This window comes from Atta colombica, unplaced genomic scaffold (genome assembly GCF_001594045.1).
Source record: "Atta colombica isolate Treedump-2 unplaced genomic scaffold, Acol1.0 scaffold17, whole genome shotgun sequence".
NCBI classification, from domain to species: domain Eukaryota; kingdom Metazoa; phylum Arthropoda; class Insecta; order Hymenoptera; family Formicidae; genus Atta; species Atta colombica.
The window spans coordinates 47,271-66,961 of record NW_017259261.1 but is presented as its reverse complement, the minus strand read 5'-3'; the positions used below and the strand labels follow the sequence as shown (position 1 = coordinate 66,961).

General features: G+C 31.4%; 1 protein-coding gene across 3 annotated transcripts in view; it reads right to left on the bottom strand.

Moving 5' to 3' along the window:
- Positions 1 to 19,691, bottom strand: part of LOC108686259 (extracellular serine/threonine protein CG31145) — a 234,514-nt gene that overhangs the window by 206,685 nt on the left and 8,138 nt on the right. The window contains exon 2 of one of the 3 annotated variants that reach the window (XM_018191470.1): positions 229 to 280. The gene's annotated coding sequence lies outside the window, so the exon portion shown is untranslated. The other 2 variants (XM_018191472.1, XM_018191474.1) reach the window with 2 other exon arrangements.

Sequence of the window (19,691 nt, the reverse complement as noted above, 5' to 3'; positions counted from 1 at the left end):
GCAGTTATCGCGTTGCTGCAACTTACACTTACGAAACATCTCCCATCGGCCAGAGATCGAGATATTCACAAAGAAAATTAAACATTACAATGTATTGACGTTTTGCAAACACAGATTTTTAAAACTGGTCACTCGAGGCACTTTTATCGTGCTTTAAGCACTTACGAAAATATGCCAAAGGAATATATCATATAAATAATTAAACGATTAATTAAAAAATTAACTGACTTTCAAAAAAAGTACGTGACACCGCGACACTGCGTTCTCACCGTCGCATCACCTAAAACAAAAAAAGAATACATTATTGCTATATTAAAATTATATAAAAATTAATATATAGTATAATAAATAATTTAACAAAAAAAATCAAAGAAAGAAATTATTTCTTATAATATTTACAATATGAAATTTTTAAATTGTAAAATACTCTATCACGTTAGTTGATATTTTTGAAAATTTGAAATTATAAATAATAAATTTTGAAATAAGATAAAACTTTTCCATACATACATATCATAATACACATTATAGCAGATGATAAGTATTATACTAAAAAATTAATTATTACTAAAAAATGCCTTTTTTATAATTTAAGCCTCAAATTTTTCAAAATTTTGTAAAAAATAAAAGTCAAGTCAAAATCTTTTTAATTATGCAACATAGGAAAAAATATTTTAAATGAATATCATCAAATTTAAAGAAATCTATCAAAAACTGCAAACATTTACATTATTATTCTATTAAAAAATTTAAAATTGTTTTTTTCGTTTTTTATTCTAACGATCAAAATAATATCCTGTCTGCTGCTCAAAAGATCTCAACAGCAACGCCGCGCACCATTTCAAAGATTATTACAAAGCGTCCCGCTGCTCATGCCATCCGTTCTTACCGTTTTCTCACATTAAAACGATCCAATTTTCATTAAATCCAAATAAAATCTACCACATGTCTTGTTGTTTTTGATAATTTTAAATAGAAAATCTTGTAAAACTTTACGTAAAACACTTTGTACATAATTTTTATTTAAAATTTCTCGAAAAAGAAAATGTCTATGATTTAACTAAAATTTTTTTTTATTATAATAATGTGTGCATGCTGATTACTGATGTATTGCATTGCGATACATCGTTGTGATTATATGATGAACGGAGCATGTAATTCAAACCGATAATGAGACTAGCCAGTGCTATTTTTACGACGGCGCGCAGCAGCATTCGCCGCTTTTATATCATTCTATCATCGTTACTATCATATATACGTTGTACACGTGCCATTTTGATACTTATATCGCGCTATAACATACAAAATCGAGTATGTACATAGTATAGCGTTACGTAACCTTGTTTTATTCTTGCTGCAATCACTTGTTTTTTTCTTTTATTTAGAATAATAATCAATTAAGTTCTACATATATCCGTATATATGTATAATCAAATATCATCTGAATTATATATATATGTATGTATCTAATACGTAATTAAATTTGCAAAGATAAAGTACTTATATTAATTGTATTTTATCTAATCTAAATATTTTTATAATTATTTTATAAAATAGAATAAATGAAATTATTTACTCTTTGTATGTATATAGATAAATAGTGTTACTAAAATATTTTGTAAATAAATGCTACAATATTATAGACGCGATAAAATGAATAATATAACAATTCCACGATTTTAATTATTTGATAATATTAATAATATTGGATCGCGTGTTTTCGCATTTGTCAGTAGAATTTCAATTCTCCTAATTGCTAATTAATTAGCGAATGCTAAAGAGAGGCAAAAGGACTGGAAACTTCAATATCATCAAGAGTTAGTCATGTATTTCAAAAACGCAATAACGTTTTCCATGTAAATAAATAGATGGAGTTTTCAAATCCCATGCGCACTTTTCTTCCACGCGGAAGAACATTAATGATCGGATATGAGTATATAATCTTTATATCGGAATCGGAGGACACGCAGAATTTCAATGACTTCAATTCCGGAGCAACAACCGGTCGACTTTTATAACGAGATCTCGGTTCGCATTACACGATATAAGTATCTGTTCAGATCACAGATTCCGAAGAAACGGTCGTCTAAATTGCCAATCGCTTCGATAAATAATATCAAATTTAGAAATAATTAGTTATTTTCCAAAAGTGAACGCGCGCGGTTTTATTCATTTCACACCTTTCTATTAAAAATTATTATGCACATTTTCTAGATAATATTTACAAAAAAAATCATTATATCAATATATTTTTAACACATTCATAATATTTTTAACTTATTTATGACAATTTTATTTTCATTTTCATTTGAACTTAGTTCAGCTCAAATAATCCTTTTGTGTTTAGAAGCTTCCTACAATAAGTCATTACCTAAACTTAAATAAGAAATAACATAAGTCGTAAGAAATCAATAACAGTGTGAGAAAAAAGCGACTGATCGGTTAATTTTCTATGGTTTAAAACTTAGATAATAACTTGTAGAAAGCCTATTAATTTTATAAAATAATTTTTTTATCATTTTTACACATCATATAAATTGCTTTCAGACCATTTCTAGCCCATTTTATGATTGTTCATATCCATTTCTCTCCCAAGCATTCACAGTGTATCGCGAAGAAACAATGACGAGTATACGTATGAATATTTTTAAGAATATTTGATTTTAAAGGTGTCTTTTCATGTTGACACTTGACGCTCATTTTCAATGTCAAAATAAGTCACGTGATCAAAATTGACACTTGATATTCATTTCAATTTTTCTCTGTGACTTATTTTAACGTTGAAAATGAGCATCGAGCGTCAGCACGAAAAGGCATCTTAATATTCGTTTTTCCGCTGATAAATGACAATATACATATGCACATGAGTACTTTTGAGTGGATTGTTGATTTTCAATGCTTACTCCTTTTTCAGATAACATGTGTAAGTGAGAAATTTAATTACATTTCTCTTTTACTTAATTTCGTTCAATACGAAAGAGTCACATTAAAAGAGTTATACATTTACATATTGTATATTAATTATCACATCAATTTTAAATTATGCAAACGAAAAAGTACAATATTATATAATATTTTTTTAGATATTTTATATGATTGTAAATAAATTAAAATATATATAATAAATTAAAATAGAATTTATATACACAATAGCATAACTCCAATAATTACACTGCGAGAGGATTTACGCCGCAGAAGTTAGAAAGAATAGTGCGGATAATTTACATACAATCTATCTATTATTTATGCCTTTACTTTATATTGGTATTGTATTATGATTTCAATTTAATTAACTGTGTATAAGACTCTAAGAATCAACGAAGCAAGTTATCGAAGTACATTAATTCTTCCCTGCTGCAAATTTCTATAGAGAATTTCCCTATGGGTTTGCCTAACCATACGAGTAAATTCGACAAACCCTCATGAGAGAAGGCTCTTTATCTTGCTATGAATTCCCATGGTTTTTTTTCATGGGTTCCTATAAGGGGCTGCGCACAATGAAAGGAATAGAGAACAGTAAACAAAGAATAAGAATTTCAACCTATCAGAAACTGTGTCCATAATACATGATTTTTGATAGGTTGAAATTCTTATTCCCTATTGCCTATTCTTTTCATTGTGCCCTTAAAATTCTGTAGGAGCTGTATAGTGTAAACAATTGATGACAGAAAAAAATATCAGAGTCCTCCTCGTCTCGAACTCAGACTTGGTCTCTCCTCCGAGTGGTAAACTTCCATCCTGCCACTGAGCCACACAGCTCTGACGCTGATAGTTCTCTGTTGTGCCTATTTCCTCTAAATTTCTTAATAATTTCTAATAAGTATCTATAGGATTTAGGCAACATGTATATATAGGATAACATAGAAAATTTTTCTACAAGGAATTTTACATAGGAATCTATAGCATCTATCCATCCATGTAGGATCCATTCCTGTAGGATCATATGAGAAGAAGAATAATGTGCACGTTGATGCAATCGGCCCTAAATGATAAACATGATGTCTCGTATTTGAGGATTATTTTTGTGTTCAGATAGTAGAAGTAGATTAAATTAAGTTGAAAAGTTCTGTATCATTTTGCAATTTTCATAATTATTACCAAATAAGTAGAATGTCTAAATCGACGCATGAGACAATTTTAAAATACCTTTAAGAGTTCTTTGAAAAAACATTTTTAAAATATGTCATAAAGAATTTTAAAAAATATCTTAAAATATAAAAAATATCGTAAAGTAAAAATATCTTATCCGTCGAGTTTATCCGTTTATTCGGCAATTGTTAGAAATTAACTATTTTGAAACCTTTCCGGTTCAGTTTAATCTGCTCTATCTGCACATAAAAATAATTCCAAATATTTTGAGCTACCCTATATAGTTTCAAAATAGTCACAAATATTTTGAGACATTCTGTATAGGTCCCTACAATATACATATTAGAATGTGTACACAAAATGCTATAACAGACGATTGATGTAATTTCACATGAAAAATCTAAAATCATTTTTTCCATAACTCCAAAGATTGAAAATCACGTGATAAACAAGGTGTGTTTGCTGACTCAAAAAAATCATGAGTATATATTTTCCTTATTTTTTTCACCTGACATGGAAACGTATCTTATTAACTATTATCGTGGCTTCCAGTTTTTCGGAGTTACAAATTATTTTTTCAAATCGATATAAGTATTCATAGGAATGCGGAAAAGGTGCCTCATGGGAACTAAAGACTATAGGATATTACCTATAGGATATTACATTTTGACATATTGAAACATATAGGTTTACATAGGTATTAGGACATAGGAGATGTGTATACGTCATCCTATGGTAGCCTGTAGGCATTTTCAATCCCCATGGAGCATCTCTCCTTTGTCTTACGTGTCTTACATGTTATATGTCAAACTGGTATCCTATAGACTTTTTAGTTCTCTGAGGCATCTGTCCACATTCCTGTGGGTACCTCTATTATCCTATTTGCATTCCTATGAATGTCTTACGTATACTTATGCAAGCTGCGCAAATAGGTAACTATATAAACTTCTACAGAATCTTATAATCCTTTATAGGAATCCATGAAAAAATCCAAAATTGGGAATTTGCAGCAGAGCTGTCCTTCTGAGGATTCTGATAGGAAATTCAAAGTTACAAGTATTTTCACGCAAATTATATAAAATTACTATCTTTTACTGGCCATAACTCTTATTTAAATTGATTTCGGAGGTAATAAAAATATAAAATAAAGCTATGTGTAATTATAAATAAAAACCATTATAAACTTTATTTATTAAAATATATGAACATTAAATTAACGTAACTGAAATACTTAATCTACTTTTTTGTTTAAAATCATATTTTCTGTCCGATTTGGTAGCAGCTTTTGGTAGCAATGTAAGATAGTCATTGATTAGTATAGCGTATATACAGCGTAGAATTCTGATCATGTTTTTTTAATATTTATATGAACTTAAATTTCTGCCTTGACTATATCCATTAACAGTCAGTGATCATCTGTTCATAAATTATTCATATGCTAAAGATACATTCCACAAAGGCATTACTGCATGGAATCACCAGTAATCATTTGTATTCTTTTCAAATTTGATCAGATCTTACTAGCCAAGAAGATTGAAAATATCGGCCAAGCCAGTTCATTATCGGTCAGTTGACAATCCTACCTTCTGACAATATGTCCTCTAATCTTTAGAGTATATCCACACAACTTGCATAGTCGCATAAACATATGCATAAAGAAAATTATCCTATTGCATTTCTCCTATAAAGATGCATTTAAAATGTGATTGGATAATTTTCTTTATACAGCTATACGTTTATGTGACTATACAAGTTTGTGTGGATATACCCTCAGTATATATGTATATTACCTAAACTGATAAACTAGCCTATCCTCCACCTACAGAGATAGGCTGGTAACAAACCATAGCATGAGCCCACATTTGTATTCTCTGAGTAAATTTTTAAAATTTATCAATTATACTATCAAATTATACAATTGTTAATATGTGTACAAATGATATAAAATATATTTTAAAAATAATATAATTGCTGTTTTATAATATCTTTTTTATATGATCATTCAATAAAATTTATGCGGGTGTCCGAATTTCTATAAGCGGTAGTGTAAATATTTATAGTCATTCAAACTGCGCGCCGAATTGATTTTCCAGACTTATAAACGCAATTAAATTACTGTAATAATATCACAAATTAAATTGACAAATTAAATTAAATTGACAAGCAAATTTTTAATAGTTTGATACTCAATCCAGTATCATATCAGAAAGATGTTAACCCTCAGTACCCACATTAAAAAAAATCCCATCCACATCCGATGTATTATATGTACCCCCGCGTTTTCTTTTGCTCGTATCTCAGATTGTAATGCGTCAATTTTAACTTTATTTTGATTTTAATTTTTTTTTAATCTATCATTGAAGACTGAAAAAAAAGAATTTTTGAATTAGAAAGTCTAAAATGTTATAGCACAAAAAATACTTTGCAATAAGTGAAAAGAGATTAGAAAAAATGTGAAAAAACGAATTTTTTTCAAAACTTTACCTTTTTGTCAAAAATAAATGAAAACAGATTTTATTAGTGATGAATCAATAGCTAATGAATTAAATTTTAAGAAACTAAAAGCCTTTTTGCGATTTGTAAAAATGATTTTTTTGCGAAAATGAATTATTTTTACTATACTTTTTTACTCTACTTTTCATCTATTACTTTATTTTTACTTTATTTTTTTCGCCTCTCTCACTCAAGATCTTGTTCCTAACATGATTTCTGAAAAATACAAAAACACAAATAATTTAAAAAATATTTATAGTTTTCTATTAAAGAAAAACTTACCACTTTGTCCAAAATGCTCTATTTGGCACCAAATATGAACAAAATCAATTTTTTTGATATTAAAAACACAATAAAATTGATTTTAATAAATTTTTTTATGTTCATTTTTTTAATATGCATTCATGATTAAAGTCATAAATAATCCAATTAATCATTTCTATCTAGATATTATAACAAAATGCCCGCACAGTGATATGATAGTACGTGCCCGCACAAAATGATGTTTCGGGACACCCTGCATATAATATACACGCATATATACTATATTTAGTCATTCGAACTGCACGCCGATTTGGTTTTCCAGACTTATAAACGCAATTAAACTACTGTAATAATATCATAAATTAAATTAAATTACCAAACAAATTTTAATAGTTTGATGCTCAAACCGATATCATATTAGAAAGATGTTAATGTGAAAAACTGTAAATAAAATTGCGAAAAATATTATCTTGGCCGGGAGTCGAATCCGAATCTCGGATGTTCTCCGAATAGGACCCTCTGATTGAGCTGAAATTTTTACAGACAATATTGTTACGATACATAAGCTTTACGGTGTATAAGCTTAAATCCGCTATTTTTTAGTCAGAAAAACACTTTTTTTTTCCTAGGAAGGAATTTATTCAAAGTACTTGCCCTCGCTAACTATACATTTTTCTCATCTTTCGGTCAATTTGTGTATACCACGCCAAAAAAATTCCTCATCTTTCGAGGCAAACCACTCATCAAGCCATTTTCGGACGTCTTCGTAAGAATTGAAGTCCTGCTCAGTGAGCGCGTGGCCCATCGACGAAAACAGGTGATAGTCAGAAGGTGCCAGGTCTGATGAGTAAGCGGGATGGGGTAGCACTTCCCAGTTGAGTGTCTCCAAGTAGTCATTTTGGGTCATTGTTGACGTATGCAATGATGCGTTGTCGTGGAGGAAAATCAGCTTGTCATGTCTTTTCCGATAATGCGGCCTTTTTTCACGCAGAGCACGGTGCAATTTGATCAGTTGTTGGTGATAGCCGTGAGCATTAACAGTTTCACCAGGTTTTAACAACTCGTAGTAGATGATACCCTCCTGATCCCACCAAAGGCATAGCATCATCTTCCATTCGAAGCGATTTGGTCTTGAGAAAGATGTTGATGACGATATTGGGCGGGATCAACCCAAGATTTCTTGCGTTTAGGATTCTGAAAATAGATCCACTTTTCATCGCTGTCACAATCCGATGCAGGAACGACTTTCTTTTTTGTCTGGTAAGCAGAATTTGGCATGTGTTTTGGCGTCGCTCCATCTGCCTATCGTTCAGTTCACCCATTTTCCGATCTTTTGAACCTTCCCCATGGTATATAGCCGCATGAAATGACTGCTTGAGAAACACCCAATTGCTCGGCAAACATTTTTTGCGATTGGGTATCGTCCTCGTCCAAAAGAGCCTGCAATTGACAGTCCTCAACCTTCCTGGGCTGATTTTCACATTTCTTGTCACTCAGGTCAAAATTGTCGTCATTGAACCGGCGAAACCAATCTCTGTACGTTGTTTCCGATAAAGCATTGTCGCCATAGACTTCCACAAGCATTCGATGCGATTCGACAGCCGATTTCTTCAAATTGAAACAGAAAAGCAAAGCTTCCCGCATATGCTTTTTTTTAAGCAAAAAACTAGACATGATTACGAAAGAAAAAATGTATGTTGTTGTATGAAATTGCTGATGATGTGCACTAGTTAATGTTGACAGATGTCAAACACATAAAAAAAAGTGTGTTGTGTGCCCAGGATAGCTTTGTACGCTCAAATAATGCCACCTATGAGCAAACAGCGGATTTAAGCTTATATACCTATATCTTATCGCAGGTCTACGAATAAACCGCAAACAATTGATGTTCTCAAACATAACAAACGCCATCCAGCAAATTCAGCCAGATTTATGCGAGAAAATCATCGAAAATTGAACCGTCCGAATATGTCACCAAGCGAAACCGCGGCGGACATTTGAGTGACGTTATACTCTATATTTATTGCCATAAAATATTCTTTGAAATAAAAAGAAAATTGAGTGGATATTTTACATATAACTTGTTTTATTTATATTTAAAAATCAAGCATCCTTATTGAAAGATCCTTTATAATAATTGTTTATGAAGATTTTATCTTCAGGTTTTGTGTAGTTTAAGGCAAAAAAAAGGCAGCTTTGTATGAAAAATCATGCGTCCTTTGCCATGGGGGAGAGATGGAGTGAAACTCGCTTCGTGTGGAAAGTCATGCGCTTTTTGACAGGGGAGGGAGGGGAAGTGAAGTGAAACTCGCTTTGCGTGGAAAGTTGTATGCCTCTTCGTAAGGGAGGGGTAGGGGGAGAGGGGAACTCTCGCGTAGAAAATAGTGCACCCCTTGGCAGAGGGGGTGAAGAGGTAGGGTAGTAGTCGCTTCGCGTGGAAAGTCGTGTGTCCCTTGACAAGAGGGGGGGGGGTGATGGGATGAAACTCGCTTTACATGGAAATTGTACGATTCGAAGCAAGGAGAAAGCATTAGAGTAAACTTTTTTACTCAACGCAAGATTTGAGTGTAAAATAGATTCTTAAATTAAAAAATTAGTATGCATATATGTATATAAAAATATTATTAGTCATAATTTTTCTTTTTTTTATTATTTAAACTAGAAAATCCGAAAATAAGATTTTTATAAATAATCACTATACATCGTAACAATATTGTCTGTAAAGTTTCAACTCAAAGGATGTCCCATTCGAAAGTACAGCCCAAATTTCTTATTTCGTACGAGATCCTGAGCCTGTAGACTATATGTATGGAGGTCTATGGAGTACAAGAGATCTGGTTCTCTCATCGAGGATATATTTTTCACAAATTTATTTACAGCACATTAACTCAATATCCATAAGAAGTTAGCGCATCTTCGCCCGATTTTCATTCAGACATTCGAACATGTTTGAGCAGTGCTGAAGTTGGAGGGGAAAAACTTATATATCACCTCTACAATCCCTTGCTTGGCGATCTTCTAATGCATCATTAGCTACATATAGTGAGTACAGAGAAAATATTTTTTAAAAAAACTTTATTTTTAAAATGTATATTAGCGAGTCATCATATTAACATAGAATCAATATCGATTATTTCAACACCAATTTGACGTCAATTCGATGTTTAATTGACAATTATTTCCTGCTGAATAATTAAAAATTCATTCATAATGAATAAAATAGATTGTATGTTTCTTAAAATTATATATACCAAAAAGATATTAATTATAGAAAATATATTGTAAATAATTGACGACAACAGAGAAAAATATAAGGGCGCTCATCTCGATCCCAAGCCTGTTCTCTCCTTTGATTTGATTTGGACTTTCGTTCTGCTATTAAATCACATAGTCCTGACACTGTTGGTATCTCTGTTGTGTCTATATCTAATAAATTTCTTAGAATATCGAAAAATAAGCGAAAATTAAAAATTGTTTTGTTTGCATGCTCAAAAAGTATTCATATAGTCGAAAAATTTAGCTTCTAAAGTCAAGAATATATGCGAAACTCATTTGTTAATGTGAGAATTAAATGTATAAAATTCATTATATAAAATTCCTAATTAATGTTTATTTTCTAAATAAGACTTTTTTATAAAAAATTTCTTTGCACGAATGCTTTTTGCTCTCATTGTAGTTATACGGTGTAAAGTGCATGTCGGGGTTACTCTAACCCCTTGTGGGTCAGAAAATCTGAACTTACTGCAAAGTTGAAATATAAGATAACAATTCATGCGAGCTCATATTGCTTTCACGCGTGCGTGTCACATCGTGTCCACACAGGTATGCTTGCGCAATAAGTCGCATTATGCAATCACGCTGTGCATACATTTTGTTATTTGATAGGTTATCCGACTCTTACTCAATGTTATCTAGTAATGTAAATTGTTTATATTTTATTATATTTGTTAAATAATGATATTTTTATTACATCTATGTAATTTGCGCTAATTTAATTAATTTGAAGTAGACAATAAATAACACCTTTATTAATTGAAGAAGTGATGTAGCTGATAACGCAGAAGATTCATAATTTTGACCAATTTTCCAATCTCTAATTAAGGTGCATTTTTTAATAGGCAATTTGAAGTAATTTCAAGTATAATTGCTTAATAATAAAATTTATAAGTCTTAAATATAAATAATATCTCTTTTTTCGAATATTAAACTAGTAGCACGCGTGCGAGCGATATGCAAGCAATATGAGATTCATTCGTGCGGGGGTCATGTGAGTTTCACATGTGGATCAGAGAGAGACACGTCCTCATATTATTCGCACGCGTGAAGTCGCATGTGTGCGAGCATATGAGTCTCATATGAGAATGCATATCTGTGTGATATGCGTGCACGCGACGTGCGCGCACCATCACTTTACGGACATTTTGTTATCTGGGAAGCTGCATAACAACAGCATAAGGCCAAATTGAACCAATGCCCAGTGAGAAATGATAATGGAATCGACATCGAATCAATGTCATTTCGATGTCGAAAGCATCGAATCATTAGATGCGTTTGGTATCGGAGGCGTCCGTTTGCTCTTTTACCTCGAGAATCGTTCGCCAACTCGCATCTCTCTGCTACATGTCATCTCATCTGTGTTCGATATTAATTTTTCTAGAGCCAATCGAGCTGCTCGATTCACTCCGGATTCAAAGACCGAATTTGCTAATGCAAATTTCCACGTCTAAATTAAATTCATAACCTTATATACTTATGACAATATATCTAACTAATTAACACTAGTTAACACATAACGTACATTCATTTATTTTAATACTTCTATTTTACAAATAATGTATTTGTATTAGGTGTACAACTTTGCTTCCGCCGTTTTCCTATAGATGGCTTTAGCGGTAAGTGGTCGAAATAAATAGATCATAGACATCATACAATAAACTTGGGCTCTGTCAACATAATCCCACAGAAACATTAGTCGATTTGTGTCTGCATCATAAAGTTATTCTCGATTGAAAATGTCAGTTTACGAGTCAAATTCTCGTCATTTGCGGGAGATTTTAATTTTTTGCTTCAATATGAAGAAATCTGCGGCTGGGGCTCATCGAATGTTATCAAATATTTATGGTGAAGCCGCTATTGGTGAAAGAACGTGAGTGGTTTCAACGCTTCAAGAACGGTGATTTTGACGTCCAAGGTCATACTTTGTATTTGGTGGGACCAGCTTGGCATAGTGTATTATGAACTGTTAAAACCGACTGAAACAATCACAGGCGATCGGTATCGAACGCAATTGATGCGTTTGAGCCGAGCATTGATGAAAGACAAACGGCCGCAATACAACGACAGACACGATAAAGTGATTTTGCAGCATGACAATGCGCGACCCCATGTTGCGAAGTGGTCAAGACATACTTGGAAACGTTGAAATGGGAAGCCCCCCCCCCCCCGCCGTATTCTCTAGACGTTGCTCCCTCTGACTATTACTTGTTTCGATCAATGGCACGCGGCCTGGCTGACCAGCACTTCCGGTCTTATGAAGAAGTAAAAAATTGTATCGATTCGTGGATAGCCTCAAAAGATGACCAGTTTTTTCGACGCGGGATTCGTACGCTACCCGAAAGATGGGAGAAAGTAGTGGCCAGCGATGGACAATACTTTGAATAATAAATGTATAACCAGTTTTTTACAATAAAGCCTCGAATTTCGGAAAAAAAAACGGTGGAAGCAAAGTTGTACACCTAATATATTGTTATAATGTCTGAGTCTACAAACGCTCAAACAAATGTTATCAAATAGAAATTGATGGAATACATTATGTATATGTGTATCATTATAATATTTAACAAGAAAAGTAAGATTTTAATTTTTTTCCTCTTTATAAATTTGAAGTTACATATTTGAAAATAAAGAATTTGCTAGTTAATTTTTAGATCAAAGCTTATGTTGTACATATAGAACGAAATAAAATCTAACAGAACACAACGTCGAAACAAGACATCAAATATGTTTGACAAAACGTTCACAATAGTCAACATTATTATACATCATACTTTCCAAGAAAGTATAGAGAAACCATAGAGATACAAAAACATCCTGACAATCTAAATAGAGATAATGGCTACAATATAAATAAAATACGGAAAATTATCGAATTATTATTCTCGATTATTGAAGACTGACCGATTTCTCCCACCTCTCCCCCCTCCCTCCCACCCACAATTCTCTTCTTTCCCTTCACTACTCCAACAAGTAGCATAATATATAAAAGGAATGACCCGGAGGAACAGCTCACTATCAGGCTGCTCCTCGCCCTGATGAAATAGACTGCAAGATTCATGAAACGTTGGCATTCCAAGAATGAATCTGGACACGGAGAAAATCCGCGAAACGCATAATCTTTATATAACATCAAACTATATTAATATTGTATATTAAAAATTCAAACGAATATAAATCAAGTGATATAACTTATAAATTTTTTTTTATTGCTTTAAAATTTATTTTGCAATGTAGTATTTTCTTTTAAGTCTTCTGATTAGTCGCGGTGGCCATGTGGCCAGAAGCGAAGAATAGAAAAAAAGACACATTAATTTATGTTGCGTGCCATTTTTAAATAAAGACAATTTGGATAAAATGAAATGACGAGATCACTTTAAAACATTTGTAAAAATTGGTGAAAACTGTCCCATTCCCAGTCAATAAATGGTTGTAAAAGATACGTAAAGTGAGCCTATATTCAGGCAGAAACATAGTCCGACACACAGCTGTTAAAACGAGGAAAATATACGCTTTTACATATAAAATTCCAAGATAATTTTTAATTTTCATCGATAATTACAACTTTGATTGTACGAAACAAGTCACATTTTCACAATTAAGCAAATAATAACGAAATGGCACGCAACATAAATTTCGTCGGCAAACGTCACTTTTCCACGCATATAAGTTCGGCCATTTATCGTGATGCGGCGCTGTAATACACACAAGCATGAACCCATGTCCGTGTGCTCGCCTGTGACGCGCCGAGAATAACAAAACAGCGAGCTCTTTCTCACTAGTCATTTGTTTCAAATCGAAAATGCTTTCTCGGCCGCTTGGTGACTCTAGGCATCAATACGAGATGGAAAGCATCCTAAACAACATATAAATTTTAATAATTGTAGTAATTGTAGTGTATCCGTTAATCCCGTTAAATTAAGAATAGTATAAATCATATTAAAACGCAACAGTTTACAAGATATTTAATTGTTTACGATTTTTCATGCGCGTTACATAGTATACTTCCCCTTCATAAACTCGAGTAGCAAGAATAAGTCAATAGAAGTATAATTTTACCGAAATTATAAACCAGCATTTCTTTTCACGAAAATCTCGAAAGACCATCAGAAAAGCAATGCGTATGTTCGAGACTTGTGAAGAAAAAAAATCGAATAATTGCAAAAAGCACGTTTTTCGCTTATAAAATGTGAAAGATATTGATTGTATGGAAAAAAATTCGGTGTAAAAAAATGTAGGTATTCGAAATACCTACGAAATGAAACATAGAACATTAAAATCGATCTATTAGTTCAGTAGAAAAAAAATAATAAACACTTTTTGATGAAAAAGTCCTTTTTTTTCATTCGCTTTCTGTTCATTGAGATTTAAACAAAAAGCTTTGAAATTCTCTCTAAAATGTAATCCTCGTAATGACGAATAAATCTAACTCTGAAATATTCATTAGTTTTTGCAAAAAGCCATTTATTCATTAAATCTGCGGAATTCATCATCTTTGAGCAGTCGCACAGCAATTTACAGAGATGATTTTTCTTCTTCAAGATTTGCACTATCATGTACACTTAATAACAAAATGATTTTTTGCAGTTAAACTATTATAAAATGACTTTTAAAAGTGAATATTGTTTTCCATATAAAAAAATGAAAATAATTTCATTAATATGCATCATATTAAATAGTTGTGTGAAGCATTCGAAATCTGACATTTTTCTACGAATTTAAAAAAAAGATTACCCTCCGATTATTAGGAGCTGAGGTAACAATTTTTTTTTCAAAAAATTACTGTGGCTCTAGTTTTTAAGATTAAGAGTTCTGTCTGGCACCAATTTGTCAAAGAAGAATTCAATTTGCTGTTAAAAAATTCTCGAATTTTTTGCTACTGAAAAAGTTGGTTTAAAACCATTGGAAAGTTGAGAAACGCGAGCGAGGCAGTGCGCCGGGCGAAATGAAGGAAGCCGCAGTGGAGTAGGGAAGATTGATCCGCTCGTGATTCGCGCGTTGATTTCATGCGTTAAAATTTGCTAAATTTACATTTTGTCAGCAATAAATAAACGTGGTCTGATTTTTTAAAAATCTAAAGTAGCTCGACGAGACATAAACAAATATCTTAATCAAAGTTTCACAAAGTAATTGTAACCATGAAATTTTTAGTTTTTTTGTTTCTTGAATTTTTATTTTTTCGGTTTATTACTAAAAAATCACATTTTAGTATGGAATCTGATTAACAAATTTAAGTCACATTAACTATGTTTCTTTATTTAACGTGCTGTAAAAAGTGTCCAATTGGATAATTAAATGTACGGAATTATAGTTTTGATTACAAAATTGTTTTTGTGAATTTAATTGCAGATGCAAATATGACATACGCAAAAAGCAATAAATAATTTGACAAATTGTTGCAACTGTTGAATGTAGTTGCAAAATATATTTTTCATATAACACTAATTTACTTTTATATTTGCGAAAGTTAGTGTTAGCTTTAACAGTTACAGGTTGAAATTGAAGAAAATTCCGATAACAATGAAAAGATTGCAAATAGCAGAAATGAAAATCGAAAATAAGAAAAAGAAGTGAATTAGCAAAACAACGAAGTATATACAAACAATTTTAAGAAAGAAAGAAAAAATTATGAAAGAAAAAATTATGAAAGAAAAAGATTATGAAAGAAAAACGAATTTCATAATGAATTACTCCAACCGTCCATAGGAAAGTAGATGGAATCGAAATAAACATAAAAGTCCTGTATCGTTTAGCGATATTCGTAATAATAATCGAGATATTAATGTTTGCAATTATATTAATGAGAGCGCCGATAGAAACGCTCCGACTGCTCGAAGTATAATCCACTTTTTCAAACATAGACTGCGCCGGTAGCGCGTTGGAGAGGTAAGAGAAGAAGCCATTACTATACTTTTTATCTATAGATTTGTTCGCGTCGCATGTTCCAACACGTTCCAATATACTCCTATCATAGCTTTTATTCATTCCAACGCGCTTGATAGAGTGAGTAGGAGCTATAGAAGGAGCATGTTGGAGCCTTATGATTTCTATGATAAACGATCCTAAAGTCTATCCAAAAAGATAGATTAGGTTCTATATGTTATAGTTTGCTTCTATTACTAATAATATAACTAGTTGATATAACAAACTAATAGCAATCAAAACAAATCAATTTTGTTATCACATTTACCGATTACTTGTTAAAGGTGGTACTGATGACTTGTTAAATTAACAAAATCCTTTCTCTCATGTCAGTGTAGAACGGACTAAACTAAGTCGAAAAGTTTTATCATTTTGCAATTTTCGCAATACTTTAGGAGATATTAATTTCTAAAGATCATCAAATAAGCACATATCCATACGGACTATCAAAACTACGCTATCAGTTGCAGTCGATTATTGCGCGAAGATTATTTGGTAGGCACACGCTAAGCGCCGTAACTCAAGCAACGCGCCTACCAAGCAGTCACTACTTCCCACGCAACAAGCGATCGCGACCAATGGGTATATACTTGATGGTAATCCGCGCGGATATGCTCAGTATATCAAATAATGTTTAGAAATTAATATCTTCTAAAGTATTGTAAAAATTTCACAATGGTAAAGGACTTTTCGATTCACAAGGAAAGTTTTACAACTGTCCGGAATCGATTTGATTCTCCATGAAATATGTTGTTAAACACGAAAGTTGTTAAACACATTAGTGCTTACCATTATGAAAATTTTTATGAAAATTGACTTCACTTTTGTATAGTATAAGATATTCCATAAGTGTTAATGTTTTTATACAAGTTTTTTTATACAATATAAAATGTCTCCCGCCTTCGCTACTGTCACCGAAAAAATAGCGACTTTATTTACTTTGCTACTTACTTTGCTCAATGATTTCTTAAAAACGAATACCGGAAGTTATATTCAGACAAATTTCATATTATTCCTTGTGATAGCAAGTTTTATGTCTCATTGTTTCAAAAAATTGTTAAGAAAAACTTTTTTACAGTGAATAAAAAACCCATTTAAGTTTTAGATAAGGATCTATATCTCTATATCTCTGTGTGTGTGTGTGTGTGTGTGTGTGTGTGTGTGTGTGTGTGTGTGTGTGCGCGCGCGCGCGCGCGCGCGTGTGTACATGTTTATGTACATATATATATATATTTTTTTTTTTTAAACGCTTCAACTCTGAAGTGGAATATTTCAATTTTTAATCTCGCTCCGGATATTAAGTTTTAAAACATGTATGATACTAAAACAAACTTTTTCTACAAATTTCAGAAAAATCTAAAGAAAATGGATTTTTTCGGAGAACTCCTTAAGTTCACGTCTTAAAATTACTGTTACAGAAATTTTGTCTGCGGCAGCCCTAAGGGATTATATATTGATATATATTGCCATAACCGCGCGTAATGCCATAATTTGTAAGAATTGATTAATTATACGAGTATTTCTCTCTCATTGAAGTGAAAAGAAGATTTAATCGATTATTACAGATAACGGCATATGGCATAGAATTACAGCCAGTATAAATGTTTTCTAAAAGTTCTCTGCTCTACACGTAATTGTACTGCCATCACAAATATTCGGCATTTGTACACATTTTAAAAAGATAGATTTCCATACTAAACTAAATTTTGGATGTGGAGTGCCGCAATTCTTTTGTTTTACTAGTTGCCTGATTATGATATTTACATAATCTAATAATAAATGATATTTCCTTGAAGAGATTAAAAGTGCAGTGATAAAAAGATTCAGCACAGAAACAGCACATTATAGATCTTTATTGCCCACGAGAGGATTTGTGTTACCAAGTCAAGGTGCGCTTTTAAAAAGAAGGGTGGATATCAACTATGAAATAATGTGACTGTAATGGGGCTGCGCGTTGCGAAAGTGGCCATTACAGTTATCGTGAAGTCGCGTCATAAAGGCGACGATGCAAGTTATTATATATACGTATAAATGTATTTTACACGCATTTATATGTGTGTATGTATTACATATATGACATAACATACAATATATGAATAAGGGAAAAAGAAACTACCAAACCAACTGCATAATACCTCTATACAATTTCTACGTTTCGAGACAAAATCTCACATATATGTTTTCAATTATTAGTTTTATCTTTTTCTTTCTTAAAGCTTTCAATACCGATTTTATTAATTACATAATTATATATTTCATATAGAACATCTCTTATAAAAATTTTCCATCATTTTTACATTTCATATGGACCAATTTTAGCCTGTCCTTGCTCATTTCTTGCACTCTCAAGCACTCGCAGTATATCACGAAGGAACAATGTCGAATATACACTAATATGCGTATATTTATTGCCCGTTTTCAAATAAATGACAATGTAAATGCAAGAATGCAAATGAGTTCTTTTGAATAGATTATCCGTTTTTAATACTTCTTCTTTAGATGATGAGAAAACATTAATTACATTCTTCTTTTACTCAATTTCGTTCAATACGAAAGAGGCACGTTAAAAGAGTCATATATTTACTTATAGTATATTAATTACAATATCAATTTTAAATTAGGCGAACGAAAAGGTATCACATTATAATATTTTTTTAGATATTTCATATGATTACGAATAAATTAAAATAAAATTTATACAATAATGTAACTCCAATATATCACGCAAGGATTTATGTCACAATATAGTTTAAGAGCTCAAAATATTGGCGACCAAACGATCATTTTTTTCGAATTTTTTAATAAGATATTTTATGAATAGAATTTGAAAAATAACATGTCAGTAACTAAAGAACTCATATCAGTTTTTCTATTATTTGAGTTCTTGTACCCATTGTGTAAAATACGTTAAGAAATTAATTTATTCACAAGGCTTTTACACATTCTTGTTGCAAGTATTTACTACATTATTGTATAAAAAATTAGTAATCAAAACTTATACAAAGAAAAATTAAATAATATACAACATTGATGCAAATTTACGTAGCGTAATAGTAAAATAATTAATATAATCTGTAAAAAATTGCTTGATTTCCTTGACATACTCATATATTTTGTAAAATGTTTCTTTGTGATCAGTTTTATTCAAAATCTAGCTATCAGAGACTGCAGGAGCAGAAAAAGGCATGCCTAAAAAGTATAAATAGTTATTATTTATTCTTTTTAGGCATTTTTTAAAACTTTGTCTCGTTTTGTAAAGTAAATACCACACCTAGAATGGCATACCCAAGCCAACTTTAATTGCTCAGAGAACATTCATAAAATGAACATATTTAAAAAAATTTTTTTCAATCAAAACACCAGACAAGGAATATAACGTACCAAATAAATATACATATCCTTATTAATATAAAAAGTTATAAACTATAAAATAAACAATAATTTAGAAAAAATCCATTTTGTTAAAAAATTTTTATTTTTCGTACATAAGTTTCAAAAATATTTTAAATATTCATTTTAGAAAATAGAAATTTCGAACTTTCAAGAAAAAAAGCATTATTGTATTTTTTAAAAACATTATTTAAAAAAACGGAAATAAAGAAAATTTGAAATTCATTTTGGAAAACATATATTTTCTGTTATTGAATAAA